Source organism: Delphinapterus leucas, chromosome 14 (genome assembly GCF_059928025.1).
Source record: "Delphinapterus leucas isolate spDelLeu-1000000601 "Yukka" chromosome 14, BTC_Dleu_Yukka2, whole genome shotgun sequence".
Classification (NCBI taxonomy): Eukaryota; Metazoa; Chordata; class Mammalia; order Artiodactyla; family Monodontidae; genus Delphinapterus; species Delphinapterus leucas.
This window is the reverse complement of record NC_143142.1, coordinates 41,782,912-41,801,318: the sequence shown is the minus strand read 5'-3', so window position 1 is coordinate 41,801,318 and position 18,407 is coordinate 41,782,912. Positions and strand designations below refer to the sequence as shown.

Genomic DNA, 18,407 nt, shown 5'->3' with positions numbered 1-18,407 from the left:
AATGTTCCATGAGCACTTGAGAAGAAAGTGTATTCTGTTGTTTTTGGATGGAATGTCCTATAAATATCAGTTAAGTCTGTCTTGTTTAATGTGTTATTTAAGGCCTGTGTTTCCTTATTTATTTTCATTTTCGAATATCTGTCTGTTGGTGAAAGTGGGGTGTTAAAGTCTCCTTCTATTTTTGTATTACTGTCGATTTCCTCTTTTATGGCTGTTCGCATTTGCCTTATGTACTGAGGTGCTCCTAGGTTGGGTTCATAAATTTTTACAATTGTTGTATCTTCCTCTTGGATTGATCCCTTGATCATTATGTAGTGTCCTTCTTTGTCTCTTATAATAGTCTTTATTTTAAAGTCTATTCTGTCTGATACAAGAATTGCTATTCCAGCTTTCTTTTGATTTCCACTTGCATGGAATATCTTTTTCCATCTCCTCACTTTCAGTTCGTATGTGTCCCTAGGTCTGAAGTGCGTCTCTTGTAGACAGTGTATATAAGGGTCTTGTTTTTGTATCCGTTCAGCCAGTCAGTGTCATTTGGTTGGAGCATTTAATCTATTTACATTTAAGGTAGTTATCGATATATATGTTCCTATTACCATTTTCTTAATTGTTTTGGGTTTGTTTTGTAGGTCTTTTCCTTCTCTTGTGATTCCTGCCTAGAGAAGTTCCTTTAGCATTTGTTGTAAAGCTGGTTTAGTGGTGCTAAATTCTATTAGCTTTTACTTGTCTCTAAAGGTTTTAATTTCTCCGTCGAATCTGAATGAGAGCCTTGCTGGGTAGAGTAATCTTGGTTGTAGGTTTTTCCCTTTCACCACTTTAAATATGTCCTGCCACTCCCTTCTGGCTTGCAGAGTTTCTGCTGAAAGATCAGCTGTTAACCTTATGGGGATTCCCTTGTATGTTATTTGTTGCTTTTCTCTTCTGCGTTTAATATTTTTTCTTTGTATTTAACTTTTGATAGTTTTATTAATATGTGTCTTGGCATGTTTTTCCTTGGATTTATCCTGTGTGGGACTCTCTGCCTTCCTGGACTTGACTATTTCCTTTCCTATATTAGGGAAGTTTTCAACTATAATCTCTTCAAATATTTTCTCAGTCCTTTTCTTTTTCTCTTCTTCTTCTGGGACCCCTATAAGTTGAACGGTGGTTCATTTAATGTTGTCCCAGAGGTCTCTGAGACTGTCCTCAATTCTTTTCATTTTTTTTCTTTATTCTGCTCTGCGGCGTTTATTTCCACTGTTTTGTCTTCCAGGTCACTTATCTGTTCTTCTACCTAAGTTATTCTGCTATTGAGTCCTTCTACGTATTTTTAATTTCATTTATTGTGTTGTTCATCATTGTTTGTTTGCTCTTTAGTTCTTCGAGGTCCTTGTTAAATGTTTCTTGTATTTTCTCCATTCTATTTCCAAGATTTTAGATCATCTTTACTGTCATTATTCTGAATTCTTGTTCAGGTAGACTGCCTATTTCCTTTTCATTTGTTTGGTCTGGTGGGTTTTTACTTTGCTCCTTCATCTGCTACATATTTCTGTGTCTTCTCATTTTGCTTAACTTACTGTGTTTTGGGTCTCCTGTTCACAGGCTGCAGGTTTGTAGTTCCCACTGTTTTTGGTGTATGCCCCCAGTGGGTAAGGTTTGTTTAGCGTAGGCTTCCTGGTGGAGGGGACTGGTGCCTGTGTTCTGGTGGATGAGGCTTGATCTTTTCCTTCTGGTGGGCAGGACCGCATCTGGTGATGTGTTTTGCGGTGTCTGTGAACTTATTTTGATTTTAGGCAGCCTCTCTGCTAGTGGGTGGGGTTGTGTTCCTTTCTTGCTAGTTGTTTGGCATGGGGTGTCCAGCACTGGAGCTTGCTGCTTGTTGAGTGGAGCTGGGTCTTACTGTTGAGATGGAGATCCCTGGGAGAGCTCTCACCGATGGGTATTACATAGGGCTGGGAGGTCTCTGGTGGTCCAATGTCGTGAACTCAGGTCTCCCGCCTCAGAGGTTCAAGCCTGACACCCGGCTGCAGCACCAAGACCCTGTCAGCCACACGGCTCAGAAGAAAAGGGAGACAGAAAGACAGAAAAATTAAAAAAAATAAAGGTATTAAAATAAAAAATATTTATTAAAGTAAAAAAATTTAAAAAGTAATTAAAAAGAAAGAAGAGAGCAACCAAACCCATAAACAAACCCACCAATTATAGCTAGTGCTATAAACTATACTAAGATAAACATAAAAATCAGAAGGTAGTCAGTCACATACAAAAAACCCCAAGTCTACAGTTGCCCCCAAAGTATGCCACCTCAATTTTGGGATGCTTCATTGTCTATTCAGGTATTCCACAGATGCAGCGTACATCAAGTTGATTGTGGAGATTTAATCCACTGCTCCTGAGGCTGCTGGGAGAGATTTCCCTTTATCTTCTTTGTTCGCACAGTTCCTGGGGTTCAGCTTTGGATTTGTCCCCGCCTCTGCGTGTAGGTCACCCTCTGGCATCTGTTCTTCACCCAGGCAGGAAGGTGTTAAAGGAACGGCTGATTAGGGGGCTCTGGGTCACTCAGGCTTGGGGGAAGGAGGGGTACGGAATGCAGGGCGAGCCTGCGGCAGCAGAGGCTGGCATGGTTTTGCAACAGCCTGAGGTGTGCTGTGTGTTCTTCTGGGGAAGTTGTCCCTGGATCACAGGACCCTGGCAGTGACGGGCTGCACAGGCTCCCAGGAGGGGAGGTGTGGAGAGTGACCTGTGCTTGCACACAGACTTCTTGGTGGCTGCAGCAGCAGCCTTAGCGTCTCATGCCCATCACTGGTGTCCGCAGTCACTGGTGTCCATGCTGATAGCCACGGCTCACGCCCATTTCTGCAGCTCATTTAGGCTGTGTTCTGAATCCCCTCTCCTCACACACCCCAAAACAATTGTTTCTTGACTCTTAGGCAGTTCCAGACTTTTCCCCAGACTCCCTCCTGGTTAGCTGTGGTGCACTAGCCCCCTTCAGGCTGTGTTCACACAGCCAACCCCAGTCCTCTCCTTGGCATCTGACCTCTGATGCCTGAGCCTCAGCTCTCAGCCCCCACCCGCCCTGGCAGGTGAGCAGACAAGTCTCTCAGGCTGGTGAATGCTGGTCGGCACCGATCCTCTGTGCAGGAATCTCTCCGCTTTGCCCTCTGCACCCCTGTTGCTGCACTCTCCTCCATGGCTCCGAAGCTTCCCCCCGCCCACCCCCCATTTACACCAGTGAAGGGGCTTCCTAGTGTGTGGAAACTTTTCCTCCTTCAAAGCTCCCTCCCAGAGGTGCAGGTCCCATCCCTATTTTTTTGTCCCTATTTTTTTTTTTTCTTTTGCCCCACCCAAGTACATGGGGAGTTTCTTGCCTTTTGGGAAGTCTGAAGTCTTCTGCTGGCATTCAGTAGGTGTTCTGTAGGAGCTGTTCCACATGTAGATGTATTTCTGATGTGTTTGTGGGGAGGAAGGTGATCTCCATGACTTATTACTCCGCCATCTTGAAGGTCCTCTTCTATATATTTTTTTTGAATGTTGATTTTCTACTAATAAAGACTGGTACAGAAGCTGGGCAAATGCTCCAGAATAACTTTTTACACTCGTGATGAACTGTAATATAATATGTCTTAGAGAAGAGAGAAGGAAAGTTTGCTAACAGTCTTTAAAATTATACTGAGGACTTTTATGCAGAGAGTGGTGATAATATATTATTATGTAAATGCACACACATGCAGTCTTATTGAAGACACAAACACACACACACAAAAACTCAATAAATGTGCTGCAGAGAAACATTATTGACATTGAGGGTAGTTCAGTATTGGAATAGACTACTAAAGAAAGCTGTAGAAAGAGTTTTGGAGATCTTTAGATATAATTTTAAAATTGAATATGAAAATAAGACAAATATCTAGAAGAAGGCAGGGTTTTTACTGCTTAGACATGAATTTTTTGACCTTGACAAGAAACCAGACTCTTCAGGTTTGATGAGTTATTCCTACCTCATCAGTATTTTTTTGCCTGAAAATCACCAAGCATTCATTTTATTTTCATAAACAAAGCAGCTTTTTGAAAATGTAAGCCTCCATTTGTACACTCAGGTATTTCTCTCCATATGCCAAGCCCATTCCAATGCCAGCATGATTGGTAGTTAGCATGTGCCCTAATTATGCGTCCCCTACTAACTCCTTATCCCTTAGGTCTCAGATCAACTGTCACTTCCTCAGGGAAGCCTTTCCCTTAATTAGATGCTCCCTACCCCAATCCCCATTATACTGTCTCAGAAAATCCAGGTTATTTTAAAAATTGCTACTACGTGTTTATTTGTTTATCATTTATCTCCCCCACAGGCTGAGAGCTCCATTAGGACAGGGACCATGCCTCTTATGCCCCTGCTGCATACATCATGCTTAAGAATAAGGCCTGACTCATAATAGGCACTCAATAAATATTTGTTGAATGGCTGAGTATAACCATTTAAAAAATTGTTGATATTAATGAGAATAATTGGTGTTATAAGAAAGACCAAAGATTCAAGCCCTAAAACCCCTTAAACACAAGGGCAAGGACCTTCACATACAATTTTCCAGCAAAAGAAAACAATAACACTTTTTAAAATATAAAATTATTTATCAAAATATTATGCTTGAGAGCAGTGTGAGGACTGAACATATATCCTGAAGGCAATGAATTTTTCTCAGATCAGCTTTCCTGTCTCCTTTTTCTTGTCTGAGTTTGGCTGCCTAGACTCTGATATAACTGAAAAACTCAGTCTGGCACATCTAGTAATTTACAATGTCTTTTTTCCTACTCTGTATTTTCCATTCATTTTACTGCCCAAGATGAATTGTTATTTTGTTCTTTTATTTGGGCAGCTCCAAGTGGCCACTCTTACTAGCTACTAAAGATTACTTAATATGGCCATTTCACACCATGTTATTACCCTGTGGAGTCTTTGGTTCACCTTTCATTCTTCAAGGTTAGTGAGTAGCACGTGGGCGTGGAATGCTCATAGCCTTGGCTAGTGGATTCTTTTCTAGTTGTTGAGTAACAGAAGCCCCTCTGCTCTCAGATGCTCGTTGTTTAGCTGAGTGAGTCCAAGAGGCTGCCTTCAGGTCTGGTGCTTGGTGAGAAACCCAGAGGAATATTGTTACTCTGAGGGTCAAGGTCATTAGGGCTCTGTGTGAGGATTGATGAAGAAGGGAGGAGCACATCTTGTACTTCACGCTTTTGAAAATACCCTGTAAACCTCTTCATATTTCTCCATGTTCCTGATGAAAGCAAATGACAAGCAAAACAAAATAAGAGTGGTTGTTGGTGTGTTTGTGTGTGAGGTGCAGAGGTCTTCTGAAGACTGGAGGTGAAGAGGGGCTTCGTGGTTAAAAGCTTAATGTTGTCTTAGACAACTCTATGGATGAACTTCTCCTTGGTCCTCATTAGAGGACCTGCTTTATAAATTGCTGCTCCATAAACTATTATTGAAAGAATAAGTGACAGTGGGTCTATGATCATGGAAGTGGTAGAACCAAAAGCACCATCATTGGAAAAGACTTGGTCATAGTTAAAAAAGTAAGTTATGTGCAGAATTAGGCTTAAATAATAGAGTTGGAATTTTTAAGGGAAGCTATGAGAAATCATTCAGCAAGTTTGACCAGTTTAAGCTGGCGGATTCTGACCAAATGAACTCTCTCCTTTCCAGCCTCCCTCTGCCCACATTTGTAAACTGTTTGTTCTAAATTATTTAGACATTGTCTCAACATCCATCTCACATGTTTGTGTAGACATATCCATAAAGAGTTATATAAGCAGTATTATTATCATAACTATTGTTATCATTAGCTGTTTCATTTCTTATCATTTTCCTTGTGGCTCATTGAGGGTCTTCTGAGGGCTGTCAAAGAGCTTGAAAAAATAAGAACTGTACTTGTAGATATTTATTTTCATTGTATTATTTAGAACTCTACCTTAGGGAATCCTGCTAATTCCCAGTTTACTAATCCACAAAAAAACCTTAAATTCTCACCCTGCTCCTCTGTAAGATTTAATAACAACAAGATGGAGTGAAGGCTCTTATTATTAAAACTATATTACTCATATAAAATATTCGTGAGCGCTCCTATGCTGTGGTGTATGATCATAAATAATTAAAGCTGAGCTACACTTGTCAGAGGAACTGAAGCGAAGATACACTCCTCTGTTTGCAGACACTCTATAGGCAATGACTTCCTCATTAATGCAGCAATTCACTAAGGACTGTCATAGTTAATGGGCATTAGCAAAGTGCTAGCATGCCCATATTCTTCTTTTGAGAGGCTATCCGATATTCAAAGTGATAGGCCTTTTGAATGATACTTACTGAAAGTATCCAACTCTTAAGTTTCTTTTCAAATCCTCAGGAGTCACATTTTCGAAGGTGTCACTATAAGGCTTCCTATAGGGGTTAAACAATTTTAGAGAATATAAGAGTTTTTGAGTCTAATTTTCCCTGGATTCTTTGCCTTCTTTCACTCTTATGAAGGGTGATGACCTTTATAAAATTACTTCAGATTTGTGCTCTGTAGACCAAGATGCTGCGTATCTGTTCATATAATTGTACTGTGCTAAAAACTCAGAAGATGTTTATTCAATATTTGATCAAACTAAGTAGAGTGGGCAAGCACTTGTACAACAGAAAAAATTATTAGTTATAAAAAGCAAATTGTTAGAGCTTCAAATTAGGTCAATTAAAATGATGACCCATTTCTAGAAAATTTAGTTCATTCATTCATTCACTCAACAAATATCCACTGAGTGTTTACCCTGTGCCAGGAACTGTGTAAGATGGTGTATGAGATAGGCCAGGTTCCTACTCTCAATGAATTTACAGTTTAGCAGATACAAGTATTGTCTTCAACTATATGAATGCTTTTATTTGACTGTTACTAAGTTACAGGCAATTTCATGTGCTTCAACCTAATACAAAGAAAACATGTTATAGGAGCACATAGGAAGAAAGCTAATATAGTTTCAGGATCAGACAATGGCTCCTTGAGGAAATGACATTTGAGCTGGTAGGATTAGGATGAGTAAGAATAAGCTAGATGAAGCAGGAAATGACCCAGCAGTGGCAATAGGATGTGTTAAAGCTCAGAAGCAAGTGAGAGCCTGACTGTCTTGGAAACACCAGTTTGGAGTACAGAAGGGAAAGGAATGAGAGGAGTGTGGAGAGGTAGGCAGGGCCAGATGGTGGAGGGACATGTAAGTCACGTTGTTCAAACTGCATTAATAGCTAGGGAACAGTTTGAAGCAGAAAAGCAAACTGATCAGATATGCACTGTTAGAAGTTACTCTTGCTGCAATATAAAAAGGGATGAGAGAGAGGCAGGTCAGGAGGAAGAGTGACTAGTTAAGGGGCTGGGAGATGGTGCAAGTTTAGTCAATGGGTTACAGATTGGTTACAGTGAGGATGGAGAGCAAAGGACATTTGAGAGCTAGAACTGCCAGGACTTGGTGACCCAATGAATGTGTAGAGTAAAAGAGAAAGGAGTTAAGGAGGAACCGTGGCTTCCTGGTTTAATGGTGATGCCATTTATGGAGATAAAGGACCCTGAAGGAGGAGTAGACTGGGGGGCATTGTTGAGATGTTGAGTACAGGTTTGAAAGTATTGACGTTATTTAATTCTTGGGGGTCCTTGGGAGACATTGAAGTAGAGAAGTCTAGTAGCAGTTAGTTACACAGATTTGGAACTCAGGAAGAGAGTACAATCTGGACAGGTGGTGAAGATTTAAGAGTCACCTATAACTAGATGGCAGTTGAAGCTAGGAGAGCCAGTCAAACTTCCCAGGGGGAATATAAAATGTGAGAAGAGAAGGAACAGATGGAAGAAAAAGAGGCTATAATAGGGGCTAGAGGGGAAGGAGAGAAACTGAGTGGGGCAGAGGCAGGAATTTGGTGTTAGAAAATAGATGAAATTCAGTAGTTTGAAAAGTAAAAGCTAAAGGTGCTGAGAGGTTAAGAAAATAAGGACTGACATTATAAATTGTAAAATTAATAGTAGAATTAGGTAATGAAATGTGTGACTGACTCAGATAAAAAGAAATTTATTAGAACCCAATTCAGATTACAGGTCAACAAAAGCATTACGGTAGATTTAATTTCTTCAGATTTCCAGTTTTTCTATCCATTTGTTTTTTACTAATCCCTAAGTACTGAGTGACAATAAATCATGTAACAAGAAATCATTCACTACATATGTTTGGACTCCAATCAATGTTGTCTTCAGTTTGTCGTTGGATGACCATATGATACCTGGTTTGCCTGGGACAATCCCATCATGTTATTCCATTGTATTTATTAATTAATACATGTTATCCCATTATATTTATTAATAATAACTCCTTTTACTCTAAAAAGTGTCCAAATTTTGACAAGAAATGAAATGTTGTTCCAAGCCACATATACACTGCTTCTGTGTCTTTCAAAAATTCAGCTCTCACTGCTCGGGTGGGAAGGTGTTCAAGTCATACCTAACTCCACAGCTAATTATGAGAAAATCATAGGAGACACATTCATGGATCTTTTCTTAATGAAAACACAGTCATAAGTAATGTATAAAGGAAAAGACCATTTTCAGCTTTGAATGACTAATGTTCAATCCAGAATAATCAATATTTATTGAACATCTATTATGGGTTAGGCACCACATTCAGATTCTCAAGTTTCTTGATCATACTAGCAGTTATTTTTCAGTACTTTGATTCAGTCTGTAATAGTTGGTACTGATTTTTTTTTTTTTTTTCCGGTACGTGGGCCTCTCACTGTTGTGGCCTCTCCCGTTGCGGAGCACAGGCTCCAGACGCGCAGGCTTAGCGGCCATGGCTCACGGGCTCAGCCTCTCCGCAGCCTGTGGGATCTTCCCGGACCGGGGCACGAACCCATGTCCCCTGCATCGGCAGGCGGACTCTCAACCACTGCACCACCAGGAAAGCCCTGGTTGCCTCTATCTTATTTGGATTTTCTTTCCCTTTCCTCCTTTAATTGTTAGAAATAGAATCTGCCTTATTATGTATGAACATCAGTGTTCTACTTAGATTCTATTTATGCTACCTAGCAGAAGGCAATTTGATGTCTAGTCTATGAGGCATCATGCTAAAGATGTTTACATCTATAAAATCTAGAAAGGAGAGAGCTTCTAGAATAGAAGAAGGGACATTCCCCTCAGCATATTGGAAGCAACGAATGGATCGATAAAATGGGTGGAGGAGTTAGGAGAAGCTAGTAGGAGCACAGGAAAGTGAGGGCAGATCTGTTCCCCAACAGCCTTCCCCTCCCTGTCCACCCAGCCACAGCTGGTGATCAGAGGCCAAGTCCCAAGGGAGGCCTGGCGGGTCTACTGCAGGCACAGAAAGAACATTGAGATGCAAAAGCCTTTTAGTCTCTGGAAGAAACAAGAATTTTAATAACAGAGAGAATTGGCCATGGGCCCAATAAGGAAGGACTTTACAGCAATTTGGTCTAGAACCAAGGCAAAGACGAACAGTAAAAGACTAAAGAATGGAGCTGGCAGGGGTAAGTCTGATGGTCCCTGGCCAACTGTTTGGAGGAACAGGACTAGGCTCCATCCAACACTGGGAGACCAAGGGCACAGGTTTCAGACCTTTAGGATCTTGTCCCATCAGTACAATTGTTTGATATCATATATGCTCAGTCACATATGCTCAAATACATATATGGTTATTTAATTGTTTATAAGTTATCTGTACCACAATAATAATATAGCGTATAAAATAAAAAACACACACAAATATAGACTTTAAAAAAAAAGATAAACTAAATGTAAAAAGAAGTTCTCATATTTTCCTCTTGTATCCCAGTGGATTATCTTGGAGACCAACCAGTATCCTAGAAGGGGCAGAGAGACTAGATCAGAAGAGGTGCCAGGATACTGCCCTAAGGCAACTCTTAGGAATTTTCAGGAGAATCCCTGTTGGGCTTGGTCTTTGAAAAGAGAACAATAATTTCTATTTCCAACTCCTGCTGATTTCTTATTAGGCTGGCTGACTGATTTTAATATGCTCTTTCCAGTTGACAGTCTTTGGGAGCTATGAAGGGTGGGTTAGTTAATAGGGAGGGCAACACTGTAAGTTGTGTGTGTTGGGATAAGCATAGAAGCGGGAGGGATTTGGTGTGAGTGAATTAAAGATGATTCATAGACCAGAAAAGAATTTAATGGAGCCTTGTGTTCTCATGAGAGAGTGTGTCATGAACTAGCAAAGTCTCTTCCTCTTCTTGTTGCCGTGGGGATTGAGAAGAATGGGGTGCTCATGTTCTTTTATTCTTCTAGAAAATAATTAAAGATAAAGAAGAAATCTATTAGAGTCTGTTGAAAAGGCAAATAATAACCTTTTGTAACCAGCTTTCATTGGTGTCTGTCTGAGATCCAGGCTGTGGCCATCTCATAAATAGAGGAGCTAGGATGACGAGATAGAAGTTTTCCTCCTTTAGAGTCCTGATGTATCTCTACTATGTCCTTTTCAAAGAAAAGACTACTTTCAGCTCCAGGATTGCTGGTTAGTTTTTTTTTTTTCCAGAATGTGGTCTAATCTCGCACCTTTTGCTACTCTCTTGTCTTCACCTAATTTTTTGTTCAAATATATGCTTGTTCACTCCATTCATTTATTTACATATTTATTCACTTTATTCTTTCACTCAGCATCTATAGAATACTTACTATATTCTAGGAGCTGGGGCTATCCATGAGTGTCTAAGTAGGAAGGAAGCTATGTCATTCTAAGTATAAAGCCTTGTGAGGTGTCTTTACAACTAGAGAGGATTTTTCTAGGAACACCCTACTAATCAACTTAATTTTCTTCCTATTGGATTTTGAATTTAAAACTTACATAAAAACAAATTTGCACCAAATTGTTTACTATATTTACTATTCTTGTTCCCATTTTTGACCTCAGGAGCAAAAGGTTCATGCAGGACTGCTCTTTGTTTTACTTATTTTTCACCTTTATTTCTTCATTTGATTCCCATTCCCCTGCTCCTCTTTGCTGTGTGAACTCACTCTAATATGTTTGATATATACCTTTGAATGTGTGAATATGCATATTGTAAAATATGGGGTGTGGCTCGTGTTTTTCATTTACATAAATGGTGTTATACTATAGACTTTGCTCTTTTAAATATTTTTCACTCAGTCCTTTGTTGTTGCTCTTTTTTTACATCTTTTCATGTTTCTGTATGTATATCTAGTTTGTTGCCTCTAAATGTTTCATAGAATTCTATAGTTGCAACCACCATGTTTTGCTTATGTTTTTCTCTAATAACATAGACCTGGTTTACTGCTAGTCTGTACTACCATAAAAAACACTGTGATGAGTATCCTTGTTCATGTAACTTCATAGGCCTGTGTGAGAGTTTCTATTGGATTGCGGTGTCATGGGGTATATGTTTACTTAATTTTGTTAAGTATGATGAATTGTTTGCAGAAAATCTGTTCTTATTTTTATTCCTATCAGTAGTATACAGTGGTTCCTGTTTCCCCACATCTCTGACAACCTGATGTGTAAGAGGTAACTAATTGTTTAAGTTTGTATTTATTCGATTATTAGTGAATCTGTATATCTTTTTCTGCACTTGCGTAATGGATGCTGTGATGGTATTGCCCAGATCCTCCTTCAGGAATGGACTTATTCTTCCATCTGGGAAATCTCCTAGCTGATGGCTCTCAGCTGTCAGCCTTCTCCAGGAATTACCCTTGGGAGAAGAGAGCTGCCTTGTCCAAGTTTATGTGCCTTTTCCAGAAGTAGTCTATATGTAATAACCAGTTTATTTGAGGATATAGGCCCAGCTGCTTCACCCTAACATGGGGCAATTCAGAAGGACAGCCAACCTACAGAGTTCTCTGTGGGCTCAGATGAAGCCTTTGTTAGGCTGCATTGCAGCCCATTTTCTCCATTTGTACAATCCTGCTTCCTTCTTTTCAATTGTGGTTGAACTGAGACTCCTTATCTTGTGGTGCTTCCATTTTTCCCTGTTATTTGCTTATCAAGGCAGACTTAGGAGATATAAGCAGACTTAGAAACCTACATTGTTCATCTAATACTTGTTCTAGAAATAATAAATAAATAAATACTGTCCTACGGTTAAGACCTATTCTGTAGTTAAGAAAAGAAGAACAATTAATAAATGGAAAAAGACTATAAGAAAATGGCTTTTCAAAAACAGATACAAATGTTCTTAAATATAAGAAAAGGTGCTCAATCTCACCCATAATTGGAAAAATGCAAATAAGAAAAATAACGATATAGCACTACTTTACCCACCAAACTGTCAAGTTTCAAAAGTTTGATAGTAATCTGTACTAACATGGTGTGGGGAAGCAAGTATCCACATGGATTGTTGGTAGGATTCCAGACTGATGCAGACTCTTTGAAGGGAAATTTCTCAGTGTATTTCAAAATTAAAAATACACATAACATTTGAACTTGCAGTTCTATTGGTAGAAATTTGTCCTTCAGGTGTATTTATATATCTGTGCAAAGCTCTATGAAAAAGGCTATTCATTACAGCATTATTGATATAGTGAAAGGCTGGAACAAACTAAATGCTCATCAGTAGATATGGCTAAAAAATTATTTGTACATCCATTCAACAAAAAATTATTCAGCCTTTGAAAATAATGAGGTGTATATTTTTCCTGTGATATGGAATAATTGTGAAGACTTTTAAGTGGAAAATGCACAATGCAAAATATATACAAAGTATATCTCAACTGTACAAAGCAAAAAGGTGCATTAATATACATGTTTGCATTCCCATAGAATATCTCTAGAGTGATAATTAAGAAACAGTTAATAGTGGTTGCCTCTGGGAAGGACAGCTGGGAACTGAGGATTGAGGTGGGAGGAAGACTTTCTTTACATTCTAGATCCCTTTAAACTGTTTGATTAGTTTCTTAATGATGTGTACATATTAGTTTTAAAAATAAATTAATTAAAACTATTCTACAACTTGGTTTATCTTCTCACATAAGTTGTAGGATATTATCCTATATTAAGGAGGTTTTTCTGTGTTTAGATTTTGACCCAAAGGTTGTATCCTCTCAGTTTATTACATGGTCTTGTGTTCCTTTCTGCACACTCAATTATTATTATTAGGAGAAATGTTTTTCTAGTAAAAATTGGAGAAAAAAATAGCATGATTTTAAAGTCTGTAGCGATGGTAACTCGTCCTACTTAAGATGTAAGGGCCTGAAGTGTTTCATTGCATTTGAATAACACTGAAGTAAAATCTGGAGAGTTCTTAATAGATAAGTTGTGGGGCTGAATTGCATCCCCCCAAATTCATATGTTGAAGTCCTATCCCCTAAAACATCAGAATTTGACTATATTTTAAGACAGAGGTTTTAAAGAGGTAATTGAGTTAAAATATGGTCATTAGGGTGGGCCTTAATCCAGTTTGACTGGTGTCCTTGTAAGAAGAGGAGATTAGGACACAGACAGGTACAGAGGGAAGATCATGTGAGGACACAGCAAGATGGCCACCTGCAAGCCAGGAGGAGTGGTCTCAGAGGACACCAAGCCTGCTGACACCCTCATCTTGGACTGCCAACCTCCAGAATTGTGACTAAATTTCTGATGTTTAAACTACCCAGTCTGTGGTACTTTGTTATGACAGCCCGAGTAAACTAATACTTGATAATAATTCAAAGTAATCTATGTAATGGAAAAAAAGCACTGACATAAATATTTATTAGATGAAGTTTTCTAAGGTGCTGGGTTTGGACTGTTTCAAATGGACTGACCCTAACCAGTCCTTGCGATCTTTTTCAGAGGATAAGGGGATAACCTCCATAATTAACATTTTGAATTCGAGTGAGATGATAGCATCTAAAACCAGGATTGCTGGAAAATGGGGGTATCTCTGTGATACAAGTGATGTTTTAAGACAGGTAACAGAAGACAGTAGTTTACACATTAGGTAGCACCGGTGTATGCCTTTCTCTCTTGTAAGATGTTATAAAAATTTTTTTTTAAATAAAGTATCCATAGCCATTCCTAAAAACAAGAGTGAGAACTCTCTGTGGACTAGAAAAAAAGAGGCACTCCAAAAAGATGGCAGTAGATGGGCAGCTGTCACTGCCCGGCCCAATCAGATACTGCCTCTAAAATTCTGGGGTTGATGTCACTGCTCAAAGTCCACTCCGGCAGAAAGGTTACTTTGTCAGGAACTATCACAACCCAGGATACATACTGGAGAATTCTTCCACATACGAGTGCATGCAGCAGATCCTTGATGCCACCTCTAATTTCAGCTGCATCAGCCTTGCAGAGTTTCATGCATGTCTGGACACACACTGAGCAGGTCCAATCTTAAGGGCATGTCTTCTCTGCTTTATGCCCCAGGGCTGTCTCCAAAACTAAGAACTCCTTTGGCCCATAGGCGAAGACAGTCCAAAAGTAGGAGGGAGTCAGCACTCTAAGGGGCAGCCCTCAACTAATGGGGGATGAGAGTCCTTTGGCAAACAGTTCTGAGAGAGCTCTCCGTGCTTCTCAGAGGTCTTGCCTGAACTGAGAAAATCTCTAATTGCTCCCTTATATTTGGCTTTTCCTGCTCACCTAGTTCACTCTCACAGCTCCTGGGCTCATGCTTCTTAGGGTTCCTTTTAAATAAACTACTTACACCACTTTCTCAGGCTCTGTTTTGAGGAAACCAAAAACTAAGTAGATAACCAAGAATTACCCAAAATCTGAGGATGGACAACACAGTGGAAGAGAGAATACTAATAGCACAAACAGAAAATTTTTAGACCCAAAGAATGTGAATATAAACAATCCAAAAATCGTTTTAAGAATATTTAATATCACCAGAGAGATAAAGGAGCTTTTTGCAAACATGATATATGAACAGGAGATTATTAAGCTACAAGAGGTACTTAGGAAACAAGATCTGGCAGTTACAACTTCTTAGAAATGAAAAACGTGATTGTTGAAATAAAAAATTCATTAAGTGGGTTGAGTAGCAATACTGGATACACCAGACGATGAATCAGTGAGTTTCAGTGAGGGGAGGTATTCTCTCTGAATCTAGCCCAATGACATTAAAAGATGGAAAGTATAAAATTTCAGGGATGCGGAGGGGAGAGTTTGACCATTCATTGGGGTTTGACCATTCATCGGGTAGGACATTAAGGAAAACTAGAATTGTGGAGGGGAGTCAATACAGGAAGAAATAGTTCTAAGGATTTCCATAACTGAAGAAAGACTTCAAACAGAGTTCATCAAGTGCCATGCAGAATGAAAAACTAAAGAAGAAAATGCATGCATGTATGAATGAACATATCAGGAACATAATTTTGAGCAGCTTGGTTTGATTCACTATAATATTATTTATGTTCTTATGATTGGGTAGTTTCAAATGATACAGACTGTTTTTATCCTTGAGAAAAGATTCTGTAGATAGCAATAGAGGCAAATTGAGCTGCATGTTTAAGTAATCACCAGGCTAATTGACGTTGTAAGGGCAATCTGATTAATTCTGGCCAGGAAAAGTCCCCATTTTATCCTCTTTATTAAAGAATTGGACAGCAAGAATATCTGTGTATTAAAGGATCTGATCCTCTGAATAGATGAAAAGCAGCTTTCAGAAGGATCGCTGCTGATCATCTTACTTATTAAATTGGGTCATGTCAAGATTAATGCAGCCAGCTCTATGGAGTAGACTGGACATTGGAACCTACACTGCTGGTAATATTATTTACTTCCAACATCAATCTGATTTCCCCCCTCAGTTTATGAAATAGAGAGTGGCGGTCTATACCACTGGCATACAATGACTTGTCTTCGGGTGCCAATTATTGACATGGTGGCTGTGCCTACACGATACCAAAACAATTGTTCACTCCAGTTACAAAGCGAAAGCAAACACACCAGTTAGGTAGTATAGACAAAACATTTGTGCATGTTGAGTTTTTCACCCTTCGGCTGATTGACTTGATATTGTGTAGACACAGCCTGTACTTGGCATTAAGATGCTGCTGTTTCCATTGTGCCTGCTTGGTAGGCTGCTTTCTCTTTGTGTAGAATGATCTATTTACTGTACTGGTCTTTTGATACCCCGGCAGCATTGTCTCTTTCTCATAGCGAAGTACCGAAGAAGGGCAAATCCATATGTTCCCCATAGTCTAAAGCCCTCTTGCCATGTTTAGCAGCTCCTGCCTGAATCTGGAGGAAAGCATTCCATGAGCTCTGTAGAGCTGAGCCACCAGAGGTAGTGCACACGTTTTATCATATCTTAAGGGAAGCAGCAGTTTGTCGGTGATGTTGGATGGCTTTCTTTATCTTAACACAAAAATCTCTGGGGCACACTGTGGTCTCTCAACGTATCCCTATTTAACTACACTCCTTACTTTTAGCTGCTTGGGCTCAGCTAACCAAATGGTGTCAGAGATGTGTATAGGCGATCTTAAATCATTCTGATTTTCCCAAGTCCCTCTGCAGTTTTAGGAGGGAACATATGGCAATGTTATGTCTATTTGAAAAAGCCTTTGCATCATATGTTTATACAACTGCTTACTATCCCAAGACAAAAATTCTTTTCCTGTTATTGCCCATTTGCTGACTAAAGAAATTATCCTCTTTATGTATTCTGGTACTTTACCTTGATATCTTACATGTTTAATTATGTAGCCTTCAGTCCATAATCTATACCTTCATCATCTAAGGCCATTTTGCTTCTGCGAATCCAAAGCTTAATGATATGTTGGGAGATAAAGGAGAGATATTTTAAAAAGTCTTCTACTATTCCTCTTTCTCAGATTAAAAAAAATCATAGAATCACAAGTAACAGAGTTAATAGGGAAAACCCAGTAAATTCTCAAATGTTTCTTATACATTCCTCAATTATGTTGTGCTACTGAAAATAATACCTTAAACCTTCACACCAAATAATCCAAATTTGACATCACAGATTATCTATAAGATAATGGGAATATTTCTACTTACCCTACAAGTGTAGTCACCCCAAGTGCTGCAGAGTGGAGCACTATGATCACATGACCCATCTCAGCATCAATCTCCATGAAGAAGAAGGCTAGAAGAGCCTGGTAAACCCAACTGAACCTAATTTGTAGACAGTAAAACTGATTATAGGAGACAATAGTGAGGATCAATACTCATGGAGATTTCAGAATCTAATAATGGGTCATAGAACAGCCTACAAGACCTGTTGGAGGTTTTTTTTTTTTTTTTTTTTTTTGCAGTATGTGGGCCTCTCACTGTTGTGGCCTCTCCCGTTGTGGAGCACAGGCTCCGGACGCGCAGGCTCAGCGGCCATGGCTCACGGGCCCAGCTGCTCCACGGCATGTGGGATCTTCCCGGACCGGGGCACGAACCCGTGTCCCCTGCATCGGCAGGCGGACTCTCAACCACTGCGCCACCAGGGAAGCCCGGAGATTTTCTTTTTCTTTTTTTTTTTTTTTTTAAAACATCTTTATTGGGGTATAATTGCTTTACAATGGTGTGTTAGTTTCTGCTTTATAACAAAGTGAATCAGTTATACATATACATATGTTCCCATATGTCTTCTCTCTTGCGTCTCCCTCCCTCCCACTCTCCCTATCCCACCCCTCCAGGCTGTCACAAAGCACCGAGCTAATATCCCTGTGCCTTGCGGCTGCTTCCCCCAGCTATCTACTTTACTACGTTTGTTAGTGTGTATATGTCCATGAGTCTCTCTCGCCCTGTCAAAGCTCACCCTTCCCCCTCCACATATCCTCAAGTCCGTTCTCCAGTAGGTCTGCATCTTTATTCCTGTCTTACCCCTAGGTTCTTCATGACATTTTTTTTCCCTTAAATTCCATATATATGTGTTAGCATACGGTATTTGTCTTTTTCTTTCTGACTTACTTCACTCTGTATGACAGACTCTAGGTCTATCCATCTCATTACAAATAGCTCAATTTCATTTCTTTTTAAGGCTGAGTAATATTCCATTGTATATACGTGCCACATCTTCTTTATCCATTCATCCGTTGATGGAAAAATATGGAACGCTTCACGAATTTGCGTGTCATCCTTGCGCAGGGGCCATGCTAATCTTCTCTGTATCGTTCCAATTTTAGTATATGTGCTGCCGAAGCGAGCACCCGGAGGTTTTCTTATAAGTGAAATTTACAACTTGCCCCCCTCACCCTAATTTAAAGCCCTTCAACCATTTCCAGGAATAAATTTTCTTCTTGGAGATCCTTTGTTCTATTTGCCTTTTATCATGTCACAGCTGAGCAAATGATTCTAACCTAAATTATTTCCTGTTCCTATGATATGAACTTGTCTCTATGGCACTAACGGAACCAACTGTCAATTTCAGCTCATGAGTTTCATGAGAGCTTATCAAGAGTGTTAGGATGGGGGCAATGCAATATTTATATATTTTAAAGTTTAAATTC

The 18,407-nt window shown here is 39.5% G+C and overlaps 1 non-coding gene across 1 annotated transcript; it reads right to left on the bottom strand.

Moving 5' to 3' along the window:
* Positions 1–18,000: 18,000 nt before the first annotated feature.
* LOC115802331 (U6 spliceosomal RNA) lies at positions 18,001–18,107 on the bottom strand. The gene has a single exon (XR_004022756.1). It is a non-coding gene; the product is annotated as a U6 spliceosomal RNA (small nuclear RNA).
* Positions 18,108–18,407: the final 300 nt, after the last annotated feature.